Source organism: Euprymna scolopes, chromosome 17, assembly GCF_053919585.1.
Source record: "Euprymna scolopes isolate OS-2025 chromosome 17, ASM5391958v1, whole genome shotgun sequence".
Classification (NCBI taxonomy): Eukaryota; Metazoa; Mollusca; class Cephalopoda; order Sepiida; family Sepiolidae; genus Euprymna; species Euprymna scolopes.
In genome coordinates this window covers 43661110-43682091 of record NC_136498.1, presented here as the reverse complement: position 1 = coordinate 43682091, position 20982 = coordinate 43661110, and positions in this window count along the sequence as shown.

Genomic DNA, 20982 nt, shown 5'->3' with positions numbered 1-20982 from the left:
TTACGTACTGCCGTACATATTCATCTTTCCCTAGAATTCTCGTCGTTTTGACGTAACTCTTGCAACGTCCTTTTACTCTGCAATGCGAGGCTTTGTGGCCATTGCGTCTGCATAGATCGCATTTACGGGACCGGTAAGGAAAATCTTTCTGCCAGTGGAGTTCTCCACATCCTCGGCATGGGTAACGTGGTAAATCAGGCTTATTTTGGTATGTTTACTGAGTATTGCGTTTGGTTTTCACTTGACTTTTTGGGAAGAACGGTTTTTTTTATTTTGCACTTTCTTGATTTATGATACATTTGTCTCTTCTATATTTCTGGAGTCCTGTTTCTCAGAAATAATTCTTTGGCATTCCTCAGCCAATTTTTGAAGGGTAATGTCCGGTTCCTTTTCGAGTGTGTTCAATGCCCTGCATCTGATTTCAGCGTACTTGGTTGAGACTAAACCTTGAATAAAAATCAAGACCTTGAAATTGTCGGCCGTTAACGAAGATAATTTAAAATTATCACAATGCCTGTTCACGACTAACGCAAATGTTGTGTAGTCTAGGTCTTCTTTGCGAGTCACGTTTATGGAATAAACTAGTTTTCGAGCAGTATAACTCCATTAAGGATTTTACAGCCTCGTCAAATGACAATTCGTTCGTCTGTTTTTGCAGTATATAGTCCACGAACTTACTATGTTCCATGGCTCCCAATTTTTGTAGTAAGAGACGAACCTTCATCTGCTCGCTCCTAGTTTTACAATCAATTCTGAACACGTCGCCGAATCTGCGGAAATAGGCTTCAAAAGTTAATTCTTCATCAGGCCGGTACTGAAAAGTTTCCAACGCTGAGCAGATTGCAGTTTGGGAAAAAACGTCGTTGTCTGACTCTCTACTGCCTTTTTTAGATATAACCTTAGATAATATTTCAAACTTTCTCTTTGCTTGTTCTTGCATTTCAAGTATTTGGGCATTAAATTGTTTTCTTTCTTCTTCTCTTTCTTCTTCTCTTCGTTTTCTTTCTTCTCTTTCTTCGAACCTTTCTGCTTCTCTTTGTCGTTTTTCCTCCTCCATTTGCTTTCTTTCTTCTTCCCTTTGCTTTTGTATTTCGGAGAACTGAGTTTGCTGCAACCGTATCATAGCAGTTATTTGTTTTGAAAGTTCTTCCACGTTGAAAAATAACTAGTCTCCGAATTTCTAGGTCTGAGAAATTTCACCAAGAAAAAAACAATTTTATGAAGATGATATATGAAATAAATATTCACACATGAGGAGGGACAGAAGGAAAAGAAAAAAAAAGTTCCGTGTTGTATCTTAGCAGAAAATGTAATAAGACACTTAAAAAGTTTTTGTTTAATTTCCATGAAAGGAAAAAATAGTGAATAACTGTACTATTTGTTGAAGTCAGAGAATTTTGCAAACATCAAAAGTATTTAAGAAATATCGGAGAGAGAAAAAAATCTTTTAAAGTTACCGTTTTTTTTTTCTCTTTTTGTTTTTTTGAAGTCCATAAACTTTTTTAGTTTCGACTTTCTGTATTTTTCTAACTTCCTTTTGTTGTTGTTGTTGCTGAAATATTTTCCTTTTATAGAGTTGTATTTTTACAATCCTTGAATATGCTTTTATGGTCAGTACATATCCACATTGGCACGTTGGTAGAACTTGTTTCAATAAATAATCGTGGGTTAGATGCAAATGTCCTATGTAGAGTCGGTTTAATGACTTTTCTGTTTCTGTTTTTATTTTTCTCGTTCACCGGAACAGAGAAAAAAATTGTTGCTTGCCAGCTAACCACACGTGTGTTTACAAATATAAAAGCGTAAATTCAAGTTCACCAATAACTTCTTTCCCAGCATAGAATGTAATCTATTTCGTTTTAAAACAAGAAATTGATTAGGACAGCAATATATATTTTTTCTACTCACAGTTTTGGTTTGGCGATAACTTTCTATTTTTTTCTTGTTGTTGAAAAAAAGAAGTAAACTTGTTGAACTTTTCAAAGCTGGTAGAAAAATTTTAAGTTGAGTCAGAAAAATAGATAAATAGACGTTTTTGATTATTAGTCCAAAGGAAAGGGTCCTTGTGAGGTTTTTTCATTCCTACGTCGCCAGATGTTGTGGCCTTATTTTAGGGGTTCACAATATCAAACAGGAGAGTCGGTAAAGTCATGTCAACGATTAGGCTGGCATGGAATCTCTGATTAGAGAGTCCAAAATGGATGTCTTTCACAGCGATGGGAGAGTCCATGTGAAGACAGGAATAGGGGTGTCAGTTACCCTAGAACAGAAACTCGATAAGAAAATTTTCCATATGTGTGAATCGTCATCCTTCGGCAAGTTTAACATCGTTTTTTCTTTGAAAAACAGCAGGAAGCAAGATTTTTTTACACTAAAAAAATACAAGTATTCTTTCCTTCTTCTTCCGTTTCTTTGCTCTTCCTTCGATGTTTTTTTCAATCTCTTTTCTTTTCTTTTTTTTTATAAACATAGCAAAAATCATTTCCGTTACATTTCGCTTAGTTCTATGCCTTTCTCTATATTTTCATCGTTTATTTCGTTTTCTTTTTCTTCTTCTTTTATCAATATTTTCCTAAGAGGCGGCATTGCTAACCCGTTCTTGTTTTCATTCTTCTTCATTTTTCTTCTTCTTGTCTTTAGGTTGGAAATGTCCGTCCCATGTTCGTATATAACGAAATATTTTTTGGGTATGGGGATTCTCCAATTACACCCAATCGAACCACAAGCAACGTGTGCCAGGGTACAGCTAGTTCTAAATAAAAAAAAAACAATAAAACGGACTAATCGTTTACTATAGCTTAGACTCGGAGTAAAGGAACTAGCAATTGGCAGAATGCTTTGGAAGCCTTTGAACTATTTCTTCCTTACTATTTGACTATAAAGTTTTCTTTTGTACGCTAAATAAGTGTGTGATTTTGAAGCATTTACACTGTATATTTCTAACTATTTGCAAAGTGTGTTCGTATGTGTACGTGTGTGTGTATATCCGTGTGTGTGTTCGTGTGTGTGTGCGCGTATGTATGTTTGTGCATGCGCATGTGTGTGTGTCTGTGTGTGTGTTTTGTGTGAGTGTATGCGTGCGTGTATGTGAACGTGTATGTGTGTTCTTTGTGTGTGTTTGTTTGGTCGAGTGTGCGTGGGTTTGCGTGTATGTGCATGTGCGTGCGTCTCCGTGTGTCTGTGTGCCTAGTCGTGTGTGTGCATGTGTGTGGGTTTGACTGTGCGATACATATCAATCATAATTACGGGTACACTAGTTTAATGTTTTTTTGTTTCACTAGTATGAAAAAACGTGGAGCGTTTGTTCTTAAGAATACAGTTATATTGGAAAAGGATTGTGATAGCAGGAAAATTATATTTTGAGTATAAATACATTATGCACAACCAAGGTAATACTTTCATTGTATGAATGCGTGAAAGTAGAAATAATATACCTATGCATTTTATATGCTTATATGCATGCGTGGCATTTAACGATTTTCCACAAACGAAATATTCGATGATTTAAAAGGATTCTTAAACATCACCTGTCATATGAGACGCACAAGCAATAATTTTAGCAGAATTTAAATATATTCAATTCAAGTACAATCAATACTTAAAAGATAATACCATGAGAAATATCTGAAATTGTTATTAGATTTCTATGTATTTTATCTAAAATTGCCAATTGTTAATGGACGGTAAATCTCAGTTATTTATTGAAATTGAGAGTCAAGCCTTCGACTGGCATTAAGCGTTATATTATAGAAATTTATTCTCTCATATGTTGTGAAGAATTTAATATTTTCCGTGGTCCGTTTTGCTCTTGTTTTTGTCTCAAACTTTATTTCTATTCATCCTTATTATTTTCATGTTTTCTCTATTTTCATTTTCTTTATCCTCTTATTTTTATCCGGCTTATTAGTTTGCCTTCTTCGTCTTATTATTATGTGGACTCAGTATGAAAATCATACGAAGGTAATCAGCAGCGATTATTCACTGATAAAAAAGTGTTGTGTTCGCTGGACTCTTAGTGATACAAGAATGTCAGAATTTGCAGTACTCTATATATTTCGATAAGCAATGTAAACACATGTGCGTTATCATAACAGCTGTCTGCGACTGATTCCTCGTTGGCAACAAAACTGGCTTTCATTGGCATTTGCGCTGCATCAAGTCTCCTCAAAGTCTTGGTAGTTTTCGCACTTATCCAATTAGATCCCAATTTTCTTTAATCCACTTGTTAAAATATTTTTTATCATACCCCCCAAAGCTCCTATCATGATAAGTATACCTTTTACATTCTGAAACTCGCACAATCTGTTAATCACACTTTCAAGTGCTGGTTGTTTTCGACCGTTTGCTTTTCTTTCTTCCTTCGTGTTGCAATATTTTTTATACATAATGCGGACATGGTCCCTCACAGTTGGGATTCTATTCATAAACGATGCTGCTAGGAACTGAGGAATAAAATGAATTCATGTTCTGCTATCAACCAATCAGAAACCAGAATTGCTCCATAAAAATTAAACCTTTTCTTTAGCAACCTTGCATGTGTTTTTCTTCGTGTCAACACGGGAAGACTCTTTTGCTCTCCGGCTACACAATTATAAAGTCAGCAAACTGAACAAAACAACTGTCTACTGAGAACAAGTCACCTCCACGACTTGTTTAGAACGACGAACCATCGTAAATTGTTCTGAAACTAAACATGGCTTCTCATTCACATCAATTGGTACAATTATGCCAACTGAATAATATATCTGTTCTTTTTTCTAGCAAGGCAAAAGGTTGCCCCCTTTCTCTAACTAAATCATTATATAAGATATTCGAATGACACATTAGTTTCACGTCATAAGTCTCCGCTACCAATTCCGGGACATGCTCACACCTTTTTGTTGCTTTCCAACACTCATTTCTTACATATATCCTAATGGACCTCCATCTTATATTGTCATGAGGCGTCTGGCAATTTCAGTACTGCAGACAAGGTGTTGTACATTCTCACCGTTTTGCTTATAATCGACAGATGGGTTTTCCTCCGTTTTTTCATAGTGATACTTCACATTATTTTGCTTGAAATTTTGCTCCTGTGCATTTATAAGAGACTAGCATTTCAGCCCGGTGTTGCCCATGTTTTTGGATGTGTATGTTGAGCAAAAAAAAACACATTGTAGTAGGAAGGAAGGCTCGAACCCATACCGTAAAGGAGGAAAAGAACAGGAAAAATACTTCACGTCGTTGCTGTTAGGACCACAAACAAACCGGAAGTCACTTATGTTTAAATTAAGGCTAGAAAATCGAAATGAGAGATGACTTTCAAAAATATCGGCGAAAAAAGCGACCTCCGCTGAAGAAAAGTGGCCAGTTAAAGGTTAAGATATTATTTTTTAGGCAATTTTTCGATATTTGTCGTCTGAAAGGTGGGACTTCAAAACGATACTCATCTTGGAAAAATCCGTCGCCTCTGTCGAACGTTTTAACCAGACATGCAAACATACATACATACATACATTGATATGTTGGGAACTAAAAATTTCCGACCCAGTCTGATGAAAAAGCTTGCCCTATCTCTGAATACCATTTATGTAAAATGTCAAATGTTTAGACCAAAAATTGTCTGAGTAATTTGGTACAGACCGCAGAATTCAATTTATTTAAACTTTGGTCCCCGTTATGACCTCTTACCATTTACTCTTTTGGGCTCAAATCAAGTTATTAAGTTAGATCCATGTCCAAGGAACCGATATCTAAAATTTCAAGTGTTTAGACCCACAATTGTCGGAGGAGTTTGGTAGAGTTCTCAAAGGTCAAATCGTTGAACTTTGACCCCTCAACAGCCAAATCTATGGCCGAAAACCGATCACATATTTTTCCAAATCTCAGTACTATGTATATCAAATTTCGAGTCTGTAGACTTAAAATTGACAGAGTTATTGCGTAGGGAAATGTACACACACAGACACACAGATACACAGACACGTTCATTTTTATAGATAGATAGATAGATAGATAGATAGATAGATAGATAGATTACTAGAATCCCATGTGTTTAGCTAGGTTATTATGTTTTTCCCTTTCAGTCCTGGCCCAAGAACCAAACGTCATCCTCTCAAGTATTCTAATCCTATCATTCACTTTATTTTAGCTGCGTTTATTTTATCTTATTCAACAATTCCAATATAAGTGTATTCTTTTTTTAACATCTTGTATCATTTCCTCATCCAAAAACTTTATTTTTTAACTAACCTTCAACAATGTTCCTCTTTTGAATTTCAGAGCACAATTCTTCATTTCATTTTTTTTTATCTATGAGTACTGAGCATATAAACAGTCATCAGCAGCATACTTAGTCTTCAATCGTTTCATACAAAATTACGTAATCTATACATAATAAATGACTTACCCTGTGCTCCTTTCTCTATCCATAACACGCATATATCGTGCGTCATAAAACAAGAGTGTCTTGCAAAAAAACAACGACAACTAGCTTTCCCCCCTGAAATATCTTTAATTCATGTAATCCTCCCTATTATCCCCGTTTGGTGTCAATGACACACTATTATTATTATTATTATTATTATTATTAGTATTATTATTATTATTAATATTATTATTATTATTATTATTATTATTGTAGTAGTACTAGATGTAGATGTATTATTATTATTATTATTATTATTATTATTGTAGTATTAGTATTAGTATTAGTATTAGTAGTATTAGTAGTAGTAGTAGTAGTGGTGGTATCAAACTTTGGATCCTTTAGTTGGATTTTCTTTCTTAAACATCAAGTCAATTCCTATTACTTTAGACATTCAAGCTGTATTAACACTATCGCCGTTCCCAACGGCTTATCCTTTTGCAAAATTGTAAAAGTAATTGTCTTGATCAAGCTATTTATGGTGGCATTTTTGTCATGTTCCCAGGCTTTTCAATTACCAGGGGATTCACCGTGACTCTCATACACTTCGAGGCGTTTATATATAATTATTGTTTCATAGCATTCTTTACTTTATGACGTTATTTTTGTTGTTGTTGCTGTATTTTTTTTAATATTCAAGCTATACGTTAACAATTTCGCTGTTCCCAACAGACAAACCATTTGTAAGATTGTAAAAGTGTGGCCTGTATACAATTTATTTATTTATTTATTATTATTATTATTATTATTATTATTATTATTATTATTATTATTATTATTATTATTATTATATCAATAGGAGTTCAAATATATCCTTTTCCAACGAGATTTCAGTGTTTCCAGGAGTCTGAGTGGACGCAAGTCTCATCAGATTTATAATACTTTCCATTTCTCTCAATAAAATTTGCAAATTGAGTTGCGCTATCGCAACAACCGTTTACCAATGACTTGTCTTTAGTACCGGTCATTGGTCTTCACTTGATTTTAAGTGTCATTAAGCCTGTCCAATTGTCCCAGTCATCTTCCGCCTTTTACAGTAAAGGTCTGGTTCTTTCCCTCTTCAGTTTTACTATGATTTGTGTGGTATCATTTGATTCCGTCATTTTGTTTTTAAATTTGGGAGGGGTACTTATAATTATACAGTTAAAGTTTTTAGGTTACATGTAGCGTTCCTTTGTGTTTTACCTCTGTGGCAGTTTCTGTATGTCCAACTTGTGTCTGTGGCTTTTGTGTATTAGTGTCCACATTCAAGAGTTTCTCTTAATATTTCAGCCACTTTCATTATTGATATCCTTTGTATCTTCTTAGCAATTATTTAGATTCTAATTCCCCCTATTGTGTTTATAATTTTATTTCAGGATTGTCTCTTATGCTCAAATATGGACACTTTTTTACATAATATATATATATATATATATATATATATATATATATATATATGTATATATATATATATATCGATGCACCTATGTATTTGGTATTTTTCTGTATTGGCATTAATAATAAAAACACTTGTGTCTATTTATTTAAAAAAAAAATACAACATTGTTATATGTGGATCGAACAATTGCATTCACATGCAAAAGATCTAACTATTTTGCATATTTTTTAAACATTTATTTTAATAAATTCCCTAACAGTCTTTTCGGTTATCTTATAAAATGGTAATCTTTAGTTTACCATTAAGGGTTACGTGGAGATATTCTACATTATTTATACTTGTGTATTATTTACGTAAAAAGCTTATAGTAAATAAAAACCTCTTTCAATATATATATGGATAGATCCGTATATATATATTTGTTTAAAATATTTTGACTACAAAACTCTTCTGTCAGATTTTGTCTACATAATAAAACAATATATAGGGTATTCAAACCCACGCCAAACTTTATATTTACGTTTTTGCCGTGGAAAATCGGTCCCAAAGTAGGAACATTATAAAAATGGAAATTGCTATGTGAAGGTCGAATATACATGCGTAACGTAACAGCTATATGTTAATGTTTTAATTTTTAGCCTTGCAGCCAATATGTTTTCATAGCGCAAGAATTAACGACAAAGGGAAATGTAAATCGTAAGCCAAACGTTTTGTTTTCAATTTACAGCGTTGGGAACCACTTCATTTTTTTTACATTTTAAATCATTACTATATATTGTAGCAATCGACATAGAGGCCTGTTTCGTTATATCACAACACATCGGTGCCGGTAGACCAGAACCTCTTCTAAGCCAAGGATCGAACCTAAAACCGTCGTGTTGACAGTCGGCAGTTCGATGCCCGCAAACAACCCGGAGGTAAAAAGTTGGGAATTCATCAAACACGATCTCAGTATAATAACTACAGCAATCCCCTTTCTTTCGAGATTGAAGGGCAATCCTCTCTCTCTCTCTCTCTCTCTATATATATATATATATATATATATATATATATGCATATATATTGTTGAGAATGGTAAAACGTGCAATGACCATGATATTAGCGATAGTAGATAGTTCTTACAATGAGTAGAACTGAATCGTGTCATCTCTAAACGTTTCTGCTTGTGCAAATGAATCACGTAGATAAATGTAAGCGAGTAGAACTCATATTACTTATATTATATTGTAATGAAGACCTGATACAAAAAACATTCAACTGGGGATTACTCGGTTTCTCTTACTCATTATTTCCCCTTCACATTCTGTATATATTAGGATAGAAATTTAGATATATATTTGGAGAAAATAAAAGAAAGGGAAAGAAGGAAAAAGACAGACAAGCGAAACGGAAAAAAAATATTGATTATAAAATAGAGGAAAAGATTAACAATATAAAGCCTATCATACTCTATGTATTTTTTTTAAATCCAGTATAGAATAGTAATATATCTTTAGTCAGAGACTCTACTAGAAAACTTGGCACGAGATTATTCCGAGCGATAAATTACAGGGGAACGATTTTCGTGACATGTTTTTAAGATTTTTTTAAAATATGTATGAAAGTTCATAGCAAAGGCTATAATGATTAATATCCATATCACATGTGTAACGAGTCCTTGCAAATTTTAGTCAACAATAATTATACTGAGAACTAATCCAATCTAGGACATCTATTTGATTGCCACTCATTTCTGACAATTTGATCGGGTAAAGAGGTAAAATCCGATTAAAGTAATATGATTTGACAGCAAGATAATAGTCTTCTACACACACATATGTATATATATATATATATTTATATGTATAACGTGAGGGTGTGTATGTGTGTGAGTTTCTGTAAATAAAAATTTGCATATGAATTTACACACATCTATATGTGCGTGTGTGTGAGTATATGCATATGAATATGTGTGGGTGTCTTGTGTGTACATATCTCTTTAAAAATGTATATATCAATATGCGGAAACTGTGGGAAAATGTTTCTGTAGACGAACCCCGATAAATATATATATATATATATATATGCTAAGGAGAAAAAAATGGGCCAAGAGTGAAGGAAGGAAGAAATTGATTTTCCAATATTTTTCCATGAGTTTTTATTAATTTTAACTAGAAAATTATGTTTCACAGATCATTATTATTATGGCATATAATAATAAATGAAAAAATTAATTCTAAAAATGGTTAGTCCGAATCTTGGCGAGAATTTCAGGATTAAGGTAGTCCAAAATTATTTACAAGCAGAGTTTTTTTTATATTTTAAGAAAAGTAAATGTTAAAACATATCATTCTGTAGTGAAGCGAATTTTTCAAACATTCAAGGTCGAACGCTTGGTAGACGAAAAATCTGGAGTTGGTTGCCCTAGATCATTCACTTTGAAGGTCGACTACAGGCTTAAATTAACTGTTTTGAAGGATTGAAAGAGCATTTATGTTGACCATTGCAAAGAATTAAAAACAGGGTCTGGAAATTCTCTTTCTTAATATACAATATTTAGACGAATGAACAAAACGGGATTTTCTTTTTAAAGGTGTGCAAAGAACCATTTTTATCTAAGAAGAACATCAATGATAGAAAAAGATTTTTCTTGTGTTATGACAAGAAAGATAGAGACGGGTTCAGGAATGTTTTTCGGTTAGATAGAATCAAAATTCTGTCTTGTAAGTGATGCCCTTGATGCTCCTGAACGGTGCAATCGAAGAACTGGAGTATCATTTTCGCTTAGTTGCATAAAACGACAGTTAAACACAGGAATGTGGGGATAATGGTATGAGGAACGTTTATTTGGCAGGAGTTAGGGAACTTATTAGATGTGAGAAGTCAATCAATGCAAAGGAATACATTTTAATGTTAGAAACAGGAGTGTTACTAATAATCCAGAAGCTGGGAATATCCCCGAAGAGTATTTTTCAACATAATACTGCCAATGCGAACACTGATAAAGTCACCAAAAGATTTTTTTTTTTTCTGATAATTCAATTGATGTGATATTTTGGTCATGTCTAAGCCCCGATTTAAACCCGATAGAAAATATTTTGTCCAAAATATCTCGTGCATCGGCCGAAAGAACTTTTGAAAACAATGAAAAACTGCAGGAGGCTGTGCAAAGCGAATGGAATAGCATCTCTTCTTCACAGTATTCCACTTTGGGTGAGAGCATGTCTTAAAGGATTGATCTTATAAAGACATCAAAAGGGAATGCGATTTTATATAGCATTTATCAAAGTAAATGTCTTGTTCTGTGTTAGTAGTCTCCTTTAATGTCCTTGTTCAATTATTCTTTGTTCAATATAGCTTTTAATGCAATAAACTGTACAAAATTTGTTTGCCCCATTTTTTTGCTCACGAGTGTATATATATGTATATGTATATATATATATATATACATATGCGTGTATATATATATATATTTATATATATATACACACGCATATATATATATCAAGAGGTATATTTTGTAAAAAGAAAAAGTAGGAAACAATGCTCGACACGTTGGTAGAGCTAAATATGTTTCCTTTATTTAAATCCCGGGGGTGATTTGCTTAAAGCATTACTAAAGTGTGTCTATAGAGGGGATAGACAAATCAACCAGCCTATGTCATCAGAAAATCTAAGCCAAATTGTGTCTAGAACATAGGCTGGGATAATTTGTTTATCCCGTCTATAGAAACAATATTCTAACGATTAAATCATTACTCCCGAGGTTAAAATAATAAAAACACACGCACGTACACACCCCCACACACACACCTTTATATATATATTTATATATATATGTATGTATATATATATATATATATATATATATATATATAATAAATTCCACAGCCAAACAACGTTGCAGCCCACAAGAGCCATGACAGTCAACGAACCGGAAGTCCAAGACTCGAGTTTCGCCCTCATTTTAGGCCCCGGTTTCGAATCCTGAGTTTGGATGTGTCTAACTGATTAGCCCAAATGAGGGCGAACCTCGAGTCTTAGAGTTCAAGTTCGTTGAGTGTCATGGCTCTTTTGGGCTGCGACGATGTTTGGTTGTGGAATTTATTATATACATTCTCTCACATTCTGAAAATCCTATCATAAGTTGCTCGCTTGGTTAGCATTGCTGGATAGCATCGTCCTTTCGAGTTAAAACTCCTACTTGTGAGACATCATTATTAGCTGGTTGGATGACCGCGTCCTTTGTCGAGACGAAGTAGGTTAATTTCACAGTCGGATTTCGTCGCGGTTTGCTGGATCTGTGTTACTTAATACAAATTCTTGTGTGCGGTGCGTTTGCTCAGTTGGTAGAGTGCTTACCTCGTATGCAAGAGGCTCGGGTTTCGAATCCTGAATTCGGATGTCTTTAACTGATGAGACCAAATGAGGGTGAAACTCGAGTCTTGGAATTCCGTTCGTTGACTGCCATGGCTCTTGTGGCATGCGACGTTGTTTGTCTGTGGAATTTATAATATACATTTTCTCCCCTTCTTAAAACTATGTATATATATATACATATATATATATATATATATATATATATATATATATATGCATGTATTTCATTTATTTTATCATCAAAATCCGTGGAAATATTTATTATCCAACTGTATTGATTGCCTACTCTGGTTCTGCGGTACATCGGTGGAAGTGTTTTCCTACCTTCCCTCGATTAATTAATCAAGCGTTGTGTACATTGCACAGCAAAGAATGTACTATTTTTTAAAATCATTTTAATAATTGCTTGAATTAAAGTTTTAAATGTAGAAGTCAAGTATGATGTTTTAAATGTGTCCTAAAGAGAAACATTTATTACGGACTTGCTTCTGTCTTTTCAAACAAATCTACTGTAAATTTTATAAATATATTGTTATCTAATAGATTGCATTACATTTTTAACTGCAAAAGGCAAGTATCAATTTGGCTGTAAACAGAAACATTCATTTCAAACACGTCTCTATCTTATCTAAGAATCTACTTTGTTTTATACGCCGTGATCTTTAGTATGGTCAATAGTAAAACTTCTCAATTGCAAATCTGATGTTAGCCTGTGGGAATATAAACTTTGGTTAAAATCAGATTTCCTTCTTTAATTGGAATATTTCGATAATCTATTAAGTACCTTCGTGTGAAATTTTGAAACAACCGTCCCAGGTTTTTAAGAGTCCGTATGAAACGAACATAAGCACACAATACATAGACAATGTTCATATCAAAAAATAGTAACGATCATTGTATTTTTTGTGTGTTATTGTGTACGCTTTAATTCACGTGGGCACGTTTTTATTTTTTTTCTTACACGGGAATTAGCACTTATCAAGGTCCATGAAACACTCCAGGACGAGGGTTAATGCGTATGCATAAGTCATTGTGGTTATAGCGTAGTAAACATAAGTAGTGGGAATTTTGTAAATTGAATTACTTTGGAGGACGGTTCATCAAGAACTTGTTTACGTTTGACTTGAAGACAATCAGATTGTAGTCAACTGGAAAGCAATCAAGCGGAAGAGAATTCAACAGGTGTGAAGTTCTAAGAAAGACACTTTGTTTATGGAACTTATATTTAGGTTTAAGCACAGATAAAAAGTGTGGGGAATTATTGATGGTTGTTTTGGCTAGACAATTGTTTTTCGTGAAAGTTTGGCGAGAAGAACCATAGATTGACGTTCAGATTAGCACTTGCCATGAAAATAATGATAAATAAAGACAGGCTCGCAACGTCTCTTCTGTGGGAAAGAGTTTGCAGGGAAGTGAAAAGCTATGAAGTCTCTTTTGAATCCGTCAAGACAGGATAAGCTACTTCTAGCAGCTCCTGCCTAGATGTGGGAACAGTACTCCACCGTTGGCCGTGCTTGGCTTTCATATAGTTAGAGATCTCCATCAGGAGTGAGATATATACTGGAGTGGTAGAAGGATCCCACCATTTTTCCAGCTACCTTGGCAATGGATTTGATATACGTGTTCTATTTCAGATCGGGTAAAAGAACCAAGCCCAGAAGTTTGTCAAAACGTGAGGCCTCCCCAAGACGAGAGCTATTCATTTTAATTCATGGCAGATGGACATCAGAGCGTTCATGATGTAAAGATAGAAACCTGGTTTTAGATGCATTAAAAGTAACCAGCCACAATTTCCCCATTGTAGTACATGCTCAAGATCTGAGAAGGCATATTATTACTGAATATGCGAGAGATTTTGAACTGAACGTGTAATGGAAATGTTTTAATCAAGGCATAAATACATACATCCTATCAGCCATGTGATGCATACTGTATGTCTCAGTTTTGAAGACAATATGTTTACATATAATTTGCAAAAATAAATACACATAACATTATGTCATGCTATTTGAAATATCATAATAAGTGAATTGTAATGATGATCAGTGTGAAAATGATGACAATGATATATGTTATTATATTGTGTCAACCTAATAATAAAGTTTAATGATGTTAAAAAAGGGGCTAACAAAAATTTATTGCACTTTTAATTTTATAGCTTTATCACGGTTTGGTTATTTAGCATTAATATTTGTTTTAAAATAATCCAGGAAGGTGTTGCGATTAGTTAGATCGCTCCGTAATCATGTTATTCACTGTCAGCTGCAGTCAGCTGTGATGTCAGGTATTTCATACCTGTACGAACTAGAAAACAACTAAGAAAATGGAAATGTGCAAGGTTTACACAGATAAGCAGTCTACTCATCAGCCAGTCTCTCTTTTTCCAGCAAAGCCGCTTTCATACATAATAGATTTTAGTAAGGTAGTTAGATACATTCCGTAACACCTATCATCGCTCCTTATAAAAGCGTGTTTGAGGAACGCAATTGTATGCAGAAATCATTTCCCTATTTATACTGTGCCCCGCTACAGTTTACAATACATATTTGAAACCGTCAGTTTTTGTCTTTCAAGCTTCCAAATGGAAAAACATATTTTTTATAAATATAGAAAATGTATTGAAACTACGAGAGGAGCAGTGGGAAAATAAAAAAAAATAATAATCTAACAAAACATGAAAAGAAAACTCAATAATTAGCAATGCAAAATTTTACAACACATCTACAAAATAGTATCTAGTATTCTGTAACATAACCATTAGTGCAGTCGTTTGTAGTAATTTCCTACGAACTTCTTACTTGTGTCTTGTGTTATTTTATTCCATTCTTCTACACAAATTCTCTTCGATTCTCTCATTTGGGCCCGTAATTTCAATTCTTCCCATAAATTCTCTATAGGGTTATCGGTAGATTGACTAGGCCACTTTAAACATTCACTTAATTTAATTTAAACCCATTTTGTATGAGTTTCTCAGTATATGTTAGATCGTTATCATGTTGATTTCAATTTGAGCAACTTTACACTTTCTTTAAGGTCCCCCCCCAAATACTCCTATCAATTGCTCCGCTAATTTTACCTTTTATTATTTTCACTTTTCATACACCTCTTCCACTAAAAGAACCTCCGATCATAATGGATCCTCCTCCAAATGTTACTGTTGGAATGATGTTGTTGACTGGTATTCAGCACCTTTTTCTCCAAACTTTCGGTGATTTTGGAGTACGAAACAAGTCAATTTTGGTCTCATCTAATTAACGCACGTTATGCTAAACCTCTAGAGGCTTGCTTGCATACTCATTTTCAAATTAAAACCTAGCACGAACATGCTGTGGCTAAAGAAGAGGAGATGTCCTTGCTGATATAGGGAATATGCCTTTAACGTGAAGGGTTCTACTGATTGTGTCCTTGCTAACTTTAATTTCACTGTTGTCTAAGTCCTTCTGCAGCTCTCAAAGAGTAATTCTAGGCAAATTCATAACCTTCCTTGTTAATAACCTTTCAGCCCGTTTGGTTATTTTTCGAGAACGACCTGATCTCGCCAAACGAAGGGTTGGTTTGTGAGACATCTAATGCCAAAGTATTGTTCCAACAGAGTTCAATGGAACCATCAACTGTTTTGATATTGTTATATATCTCAATCCACTTTGATGGAAACGTACAATTCGTTTTCTGAGCTTTTGACTAATTTGTTTATACTTTTCCCTGATGTGGTTGCTTACAATACGATTATTAGATAAAGAATGACGCAATACTTTTACTTCGATGTCTTTCTGTTTTGGGGCTTAGTTGGGTCCACAAGAACAACACAGGAAACACATAGTAGGTAGTTCACAAGTGTATTAAGGAAAGGTACAAGAATATAGAGAAAGATAAAGAGAATAGTAGTAGTTGCAGGTATCAGTAACATCTTGCTACCCGAGTTACAATATATGTTGAGATCTTGCTTCACCGTACCAGCCTTAGGAGCTGATTATATACGATCTGGACGAGTCTATTATGGGGTGAGATCCGGCCTTACAATACTATTGCATATTCCTGAACATTCTAAAAATTTCTTAGCATTTTATCATGATAAACTGTCAGGAAATTATTGAGAAATCTAATGAATTTGATATGTGTTTTAAACTTCTGCGGTGCTAATTATTGAGTGTTCTCTTCGCGTTATGTTAAATTGTTATTTTTTTTATTTTTCTCACTCTTCCTATCTTAGTTTCAATACATTTCTATGATTATAAAATTTTCATTACCATTTGGAAGCTCAAATACAAAACTGACAGTTTCAAATGTGTATTGTAAACTTTTGCGGGACACTGTATCTCGCTTAGTACTGTAGGATTCTATGATCCTCATTTGAGATTATTCATCGTAAACACTGTGTAAAAGAAAAATGATTGCACATGTTTCGTGCAAGTATAGAAATCTATTATAATATATAAATAACTGAAGGTAATTTTTGTTTATTTAAGCTGTTAACATTTTTTGTAATGGTTTATATTCTATATAATATTTAGTACTACGATTTTAATAAAGAATTAAAGATAATAAAAACATTGTTGCGACACATTATTTTGAATAAAAGTGAATGCAATCGTTAAATATAAAAGATTTTTAATTGTAATGTTTATAAACACGCGTTTAATCATTAGGGTGCAATACCAATTGTTAGTTTTAACAAATATCGGAGTTATCTGAATTTTTATCCACATTAAAATAAATTAAATATACCCATATTATTCCGATTTACACATTTCAATGTGCTACAAAATTAATAATAATTGAGTAATTATAGTGAATTGTGTACATTCAAATATATATATATATATATATATATATATATATATATATATATATATATATATATACACCTTATTTTATATGACTGGAGATTAATTCAATAAAACTTGACCATTCATTTGGTGGAATAGTGAAATGTCTGTAAGATTAGAGAATATAGAAGGAATATGTAAGCATATTGAGCACTAATTATGAATTAACAACGACCATTCTTTGCATATTTAGATAGAACTAATATTGTTCCTAAACAGAACGTGTCAAACATATATATATATATGTGTGTGTGTGTGTGTGCGTGTGTGCGTGTGTGTGTGTGTGTGTTGAGCCTGGCTAGTACCAGATGAGTGAATATTTGGCAATTCTAAGCGATATATGTGCTCGCTTATTTTGGCTTAGTACCCATAGCCTGTCATGTCTGAGAAATCTACAATACAAGTACATATATATATGCATACACACACAAGCACACACACACATATATACAAATATGTACATATATATATATATATATATATATATATATATATATATATATATATACATGAATAAGAGAGCCAAGTACGAGCAAGGATGAAGGAGTATTGACACATCTGGACAGGAGCTGCTAGAAATGGTTTATTCTTCCTTAACCGATTTCAAAATAAAATTCGTAGCCTAGTGGGGGTTTCCCTTTTCTCTCCCCTTTCTGCGAGATTCTGCGAGTCTGTCTCTGCTTAATCGTAATTTTCATTGCAGCTGCTCGCCTGAGCGGCAATGTATGATTCACTCTCGCCAAACTATCGCGAAAAACACTCGGCTAGTTGAAACAACTATCAAGAATTTCCCCTACATTTTTATGTGCCTAACTCTAAACGTAAATTCCATGAACAACGCTTATTGTAGGAACCTTGATAAAAGGTCGGCCACAAGCAAAAAATACTTAATAGTAAATTTAGTTAGTCTCTTGGATATTCAACGTAAAGCGATCGAGGTCAATTTTAAGTTGTTCAATTTCAAAGAGGTAAATGTTAATGGTCTCAAAGGGAGCGAAATCAATTTCACAGCTCATCAGAAACTTCCGGGGTATGGCAATCGACTATATTAAGTTCTGGCCAATGACCAAAAGAATTGATCAGATCAAACGTCGTTGCTTCATTAAATGTTATGATTAACACGTAACATTTAAATTGTACATTTAGCTAAGAGCGAAAAACTACATTAGAAATTAACGGAAAAAAATACCAACACGGGTAAATGTCAACAGATTGTAACAAGAAGAATATGAGAATGTGATGATCAGTCGCTTAGACGTGTTCTTTAAAGAGGAAAGGCATACATGGGTGTGGCTGGAAACTTCACGCTCTCAGGATAACGTTTTCAGGCTGGTGGTCTTCTAGCTGGATTGTCTTCACGTTGGAGTCTCTCTGACTGAGACCGCCGCGGGAGTTGCTTCGCATTCAAGGTAGAACAGACAACATAACACAAGTGCAATATGCATATATAGACCGTAACTAGTTCACTTTTTTACATAAATATATTACAATATTTTACAAATAAATTTACAACAATCACAGTTAATTTATCTACCTAGCATTTCCTTACAAGTGCTGATCGAGACGCGGGGTGTTCCCATCTCTTTTTCAAAAAGCAAAAAAAACACCCGTCCTTACCTCATCCATGCCGGATGGGAAGAGAAAGGGAATCGTGAAATATCATTGTGGTTCAGTGCAGGTGGAAGAGTATATTTCATTATCAATGACTGCAATCTTTGATTACATCAGATGAAATGAAATGTAGATGTATCCAATATTTTCCTAAATTTAAATTATCTGCGGAAGAACCTCGTATGTATTTCTGAAAATGTATTTTCTATTAGCATAAATAACTACCTATGTAACAAAGACAATGTAATATTTTATTCATTAGAATTTTGCCCTCGTAATTAAGGCAAGTAATAGGGGCATTGTCTGAATAGCTATATTAAATAATAGTCTTATCTAAAGATGCACACAAATAATGCAACTATAACACGTGGACGGATATCGTTTGATATAATAAAAAGGCAATAGCAATTGAACTATCCATGTATCGACTGCAGCATTATAAGATACTAGACTAATCATGACCCGTTGGGTCAGCATGTTATATTAGCTATGGAATTAATGTATGAGCGTGACACTTCTGACGTAAACAAATAGTTTTTTTTTTACATAACAGAAACATTTCTATGAAATATATTAAAATGAATAAAAAATATAGACAGATTTCTATGAGTCGTTCTGTTTATAATTGATTATTTAAAAAAAACACCTTACAGCCACTGAATGGTGAGTGGTTTGCCATATTATAGGTAAATAGGTACGGAACAGATACAATAATACTTAAAGTTAAATTCAAATTGTGTTGTACCTTTTAATTTAAACGCGAAAAAACAATTGGGGCGCTGAAAACGTACACAGTAAAACAATGCGTTTTATTGTCGCGTTGATTATTTATTTGTAACGCAAATAAAAATAAACATATTTTCGGGGGTATTTATTTATGTTGGAAGTGTAAAAATAAATGTATGATTTTTTTTTAAGAAAGGTATATTACAAATGGAGAATAAATTAAAAAAATAAAGGCGGGTAAATCGAGGCTGTAAAATGCTCTTATGGTTGTCAACGAGATTTATTTTTACGAAAATTGCGTTAAAATAACTTCAACGTAATATAGAAATGAACGATGTAAAAACATGCTGCAAGTGTAAACAATTGTTTATTTGAATAATGTAAACGCAAAAAAAAAACAATTGGGAAGCTGAAAACGTACATAGTAAAACAATACGTTTTGTTTTCGCGTTGATTATTGGTTTATGTACGGATGCAAAACCGGAAGTTGTAAACTGGATGTGGGGCTACAGCACTCGTTACAAGGTCGTCTGAGTTTTATAATTATATAGCTTGGCGTGATTTATCCACATTCATACTGCAGATGATTTAATTATCAACCAAGTGCAATTATTCTTTTGGATCTGCCTATGCAAAAAAAATGACGCGTGTTGTATTGATGTTAAACTGGTCAAGCGATGTTATTGCTTAAATCCATGAAACGAATATTTCTTCAATCCATTATAGCGAGGGAAGACTCGTTCGTGTATTTTAGCTATTAGGCAATTGAGAAATCTATTATATAAACAATAATGAGATAATAATATATAAAATTTTCGACGTCGTTGTTTTCTCTTGTCTTTAACGGTATCTTGTAATTATTTAAAAAAATATAATGTTGAATTATATAAATAAAGCATAACATGTGTTGTTCGTTGTGGGTTGGATTACTGTAAATTTAGCCTATTAAAAAGGTATCACATATCTTAAATAAGGTGTTCGATGAATGCCTGGATGTATCGAAATCAGATCGGAACATACTAATCATTCCTCACTTAGAACAGTGAATAATCTCGAATCGATAACTAAGATTGAAACGTTGTCCACCAGATTGCCGTTCCAATTAATCTCTTGAAAGGCGGCCGAATATAATAGCGACGGTGTCTTAAAGGGTCCTGATTATCCAGGAAATATATAACATAATTAGAGATGCCTGCTAAATAAGTAATCTTGAAAAGTAGAAAATATTTTGGTATAGGATGTAAATATATGAAAAAAAACTATACACATATTTTTCTCTGGGGTACCTGTGGAAGGCGTATCCATGTATGTATGTATGATTTGTATAAAAATCGAAAATTAAATACAGAAAAAAACAGGCACAAACACCAATATCTTCAATTAAGACTCTATCCTTCTCTCTCTCTCTCTTTCTCTGTATATATAAATATATATATATATATATATATATATATATATATATATATATATATATTCTGTCTTCATTCCTTATAATTTCTGTGGAGTAAATATGTGCTTGAATGTATTTTTCTTTAATATGATGTATATTTTAATTGATGAAGTGATGATTCGTTTCTGGAAGATACAATACTTGGTTTGTATATGAATATTGTACACACACACACACGCGCGCACACACTTACACACACATACACATACATATATATACGTAT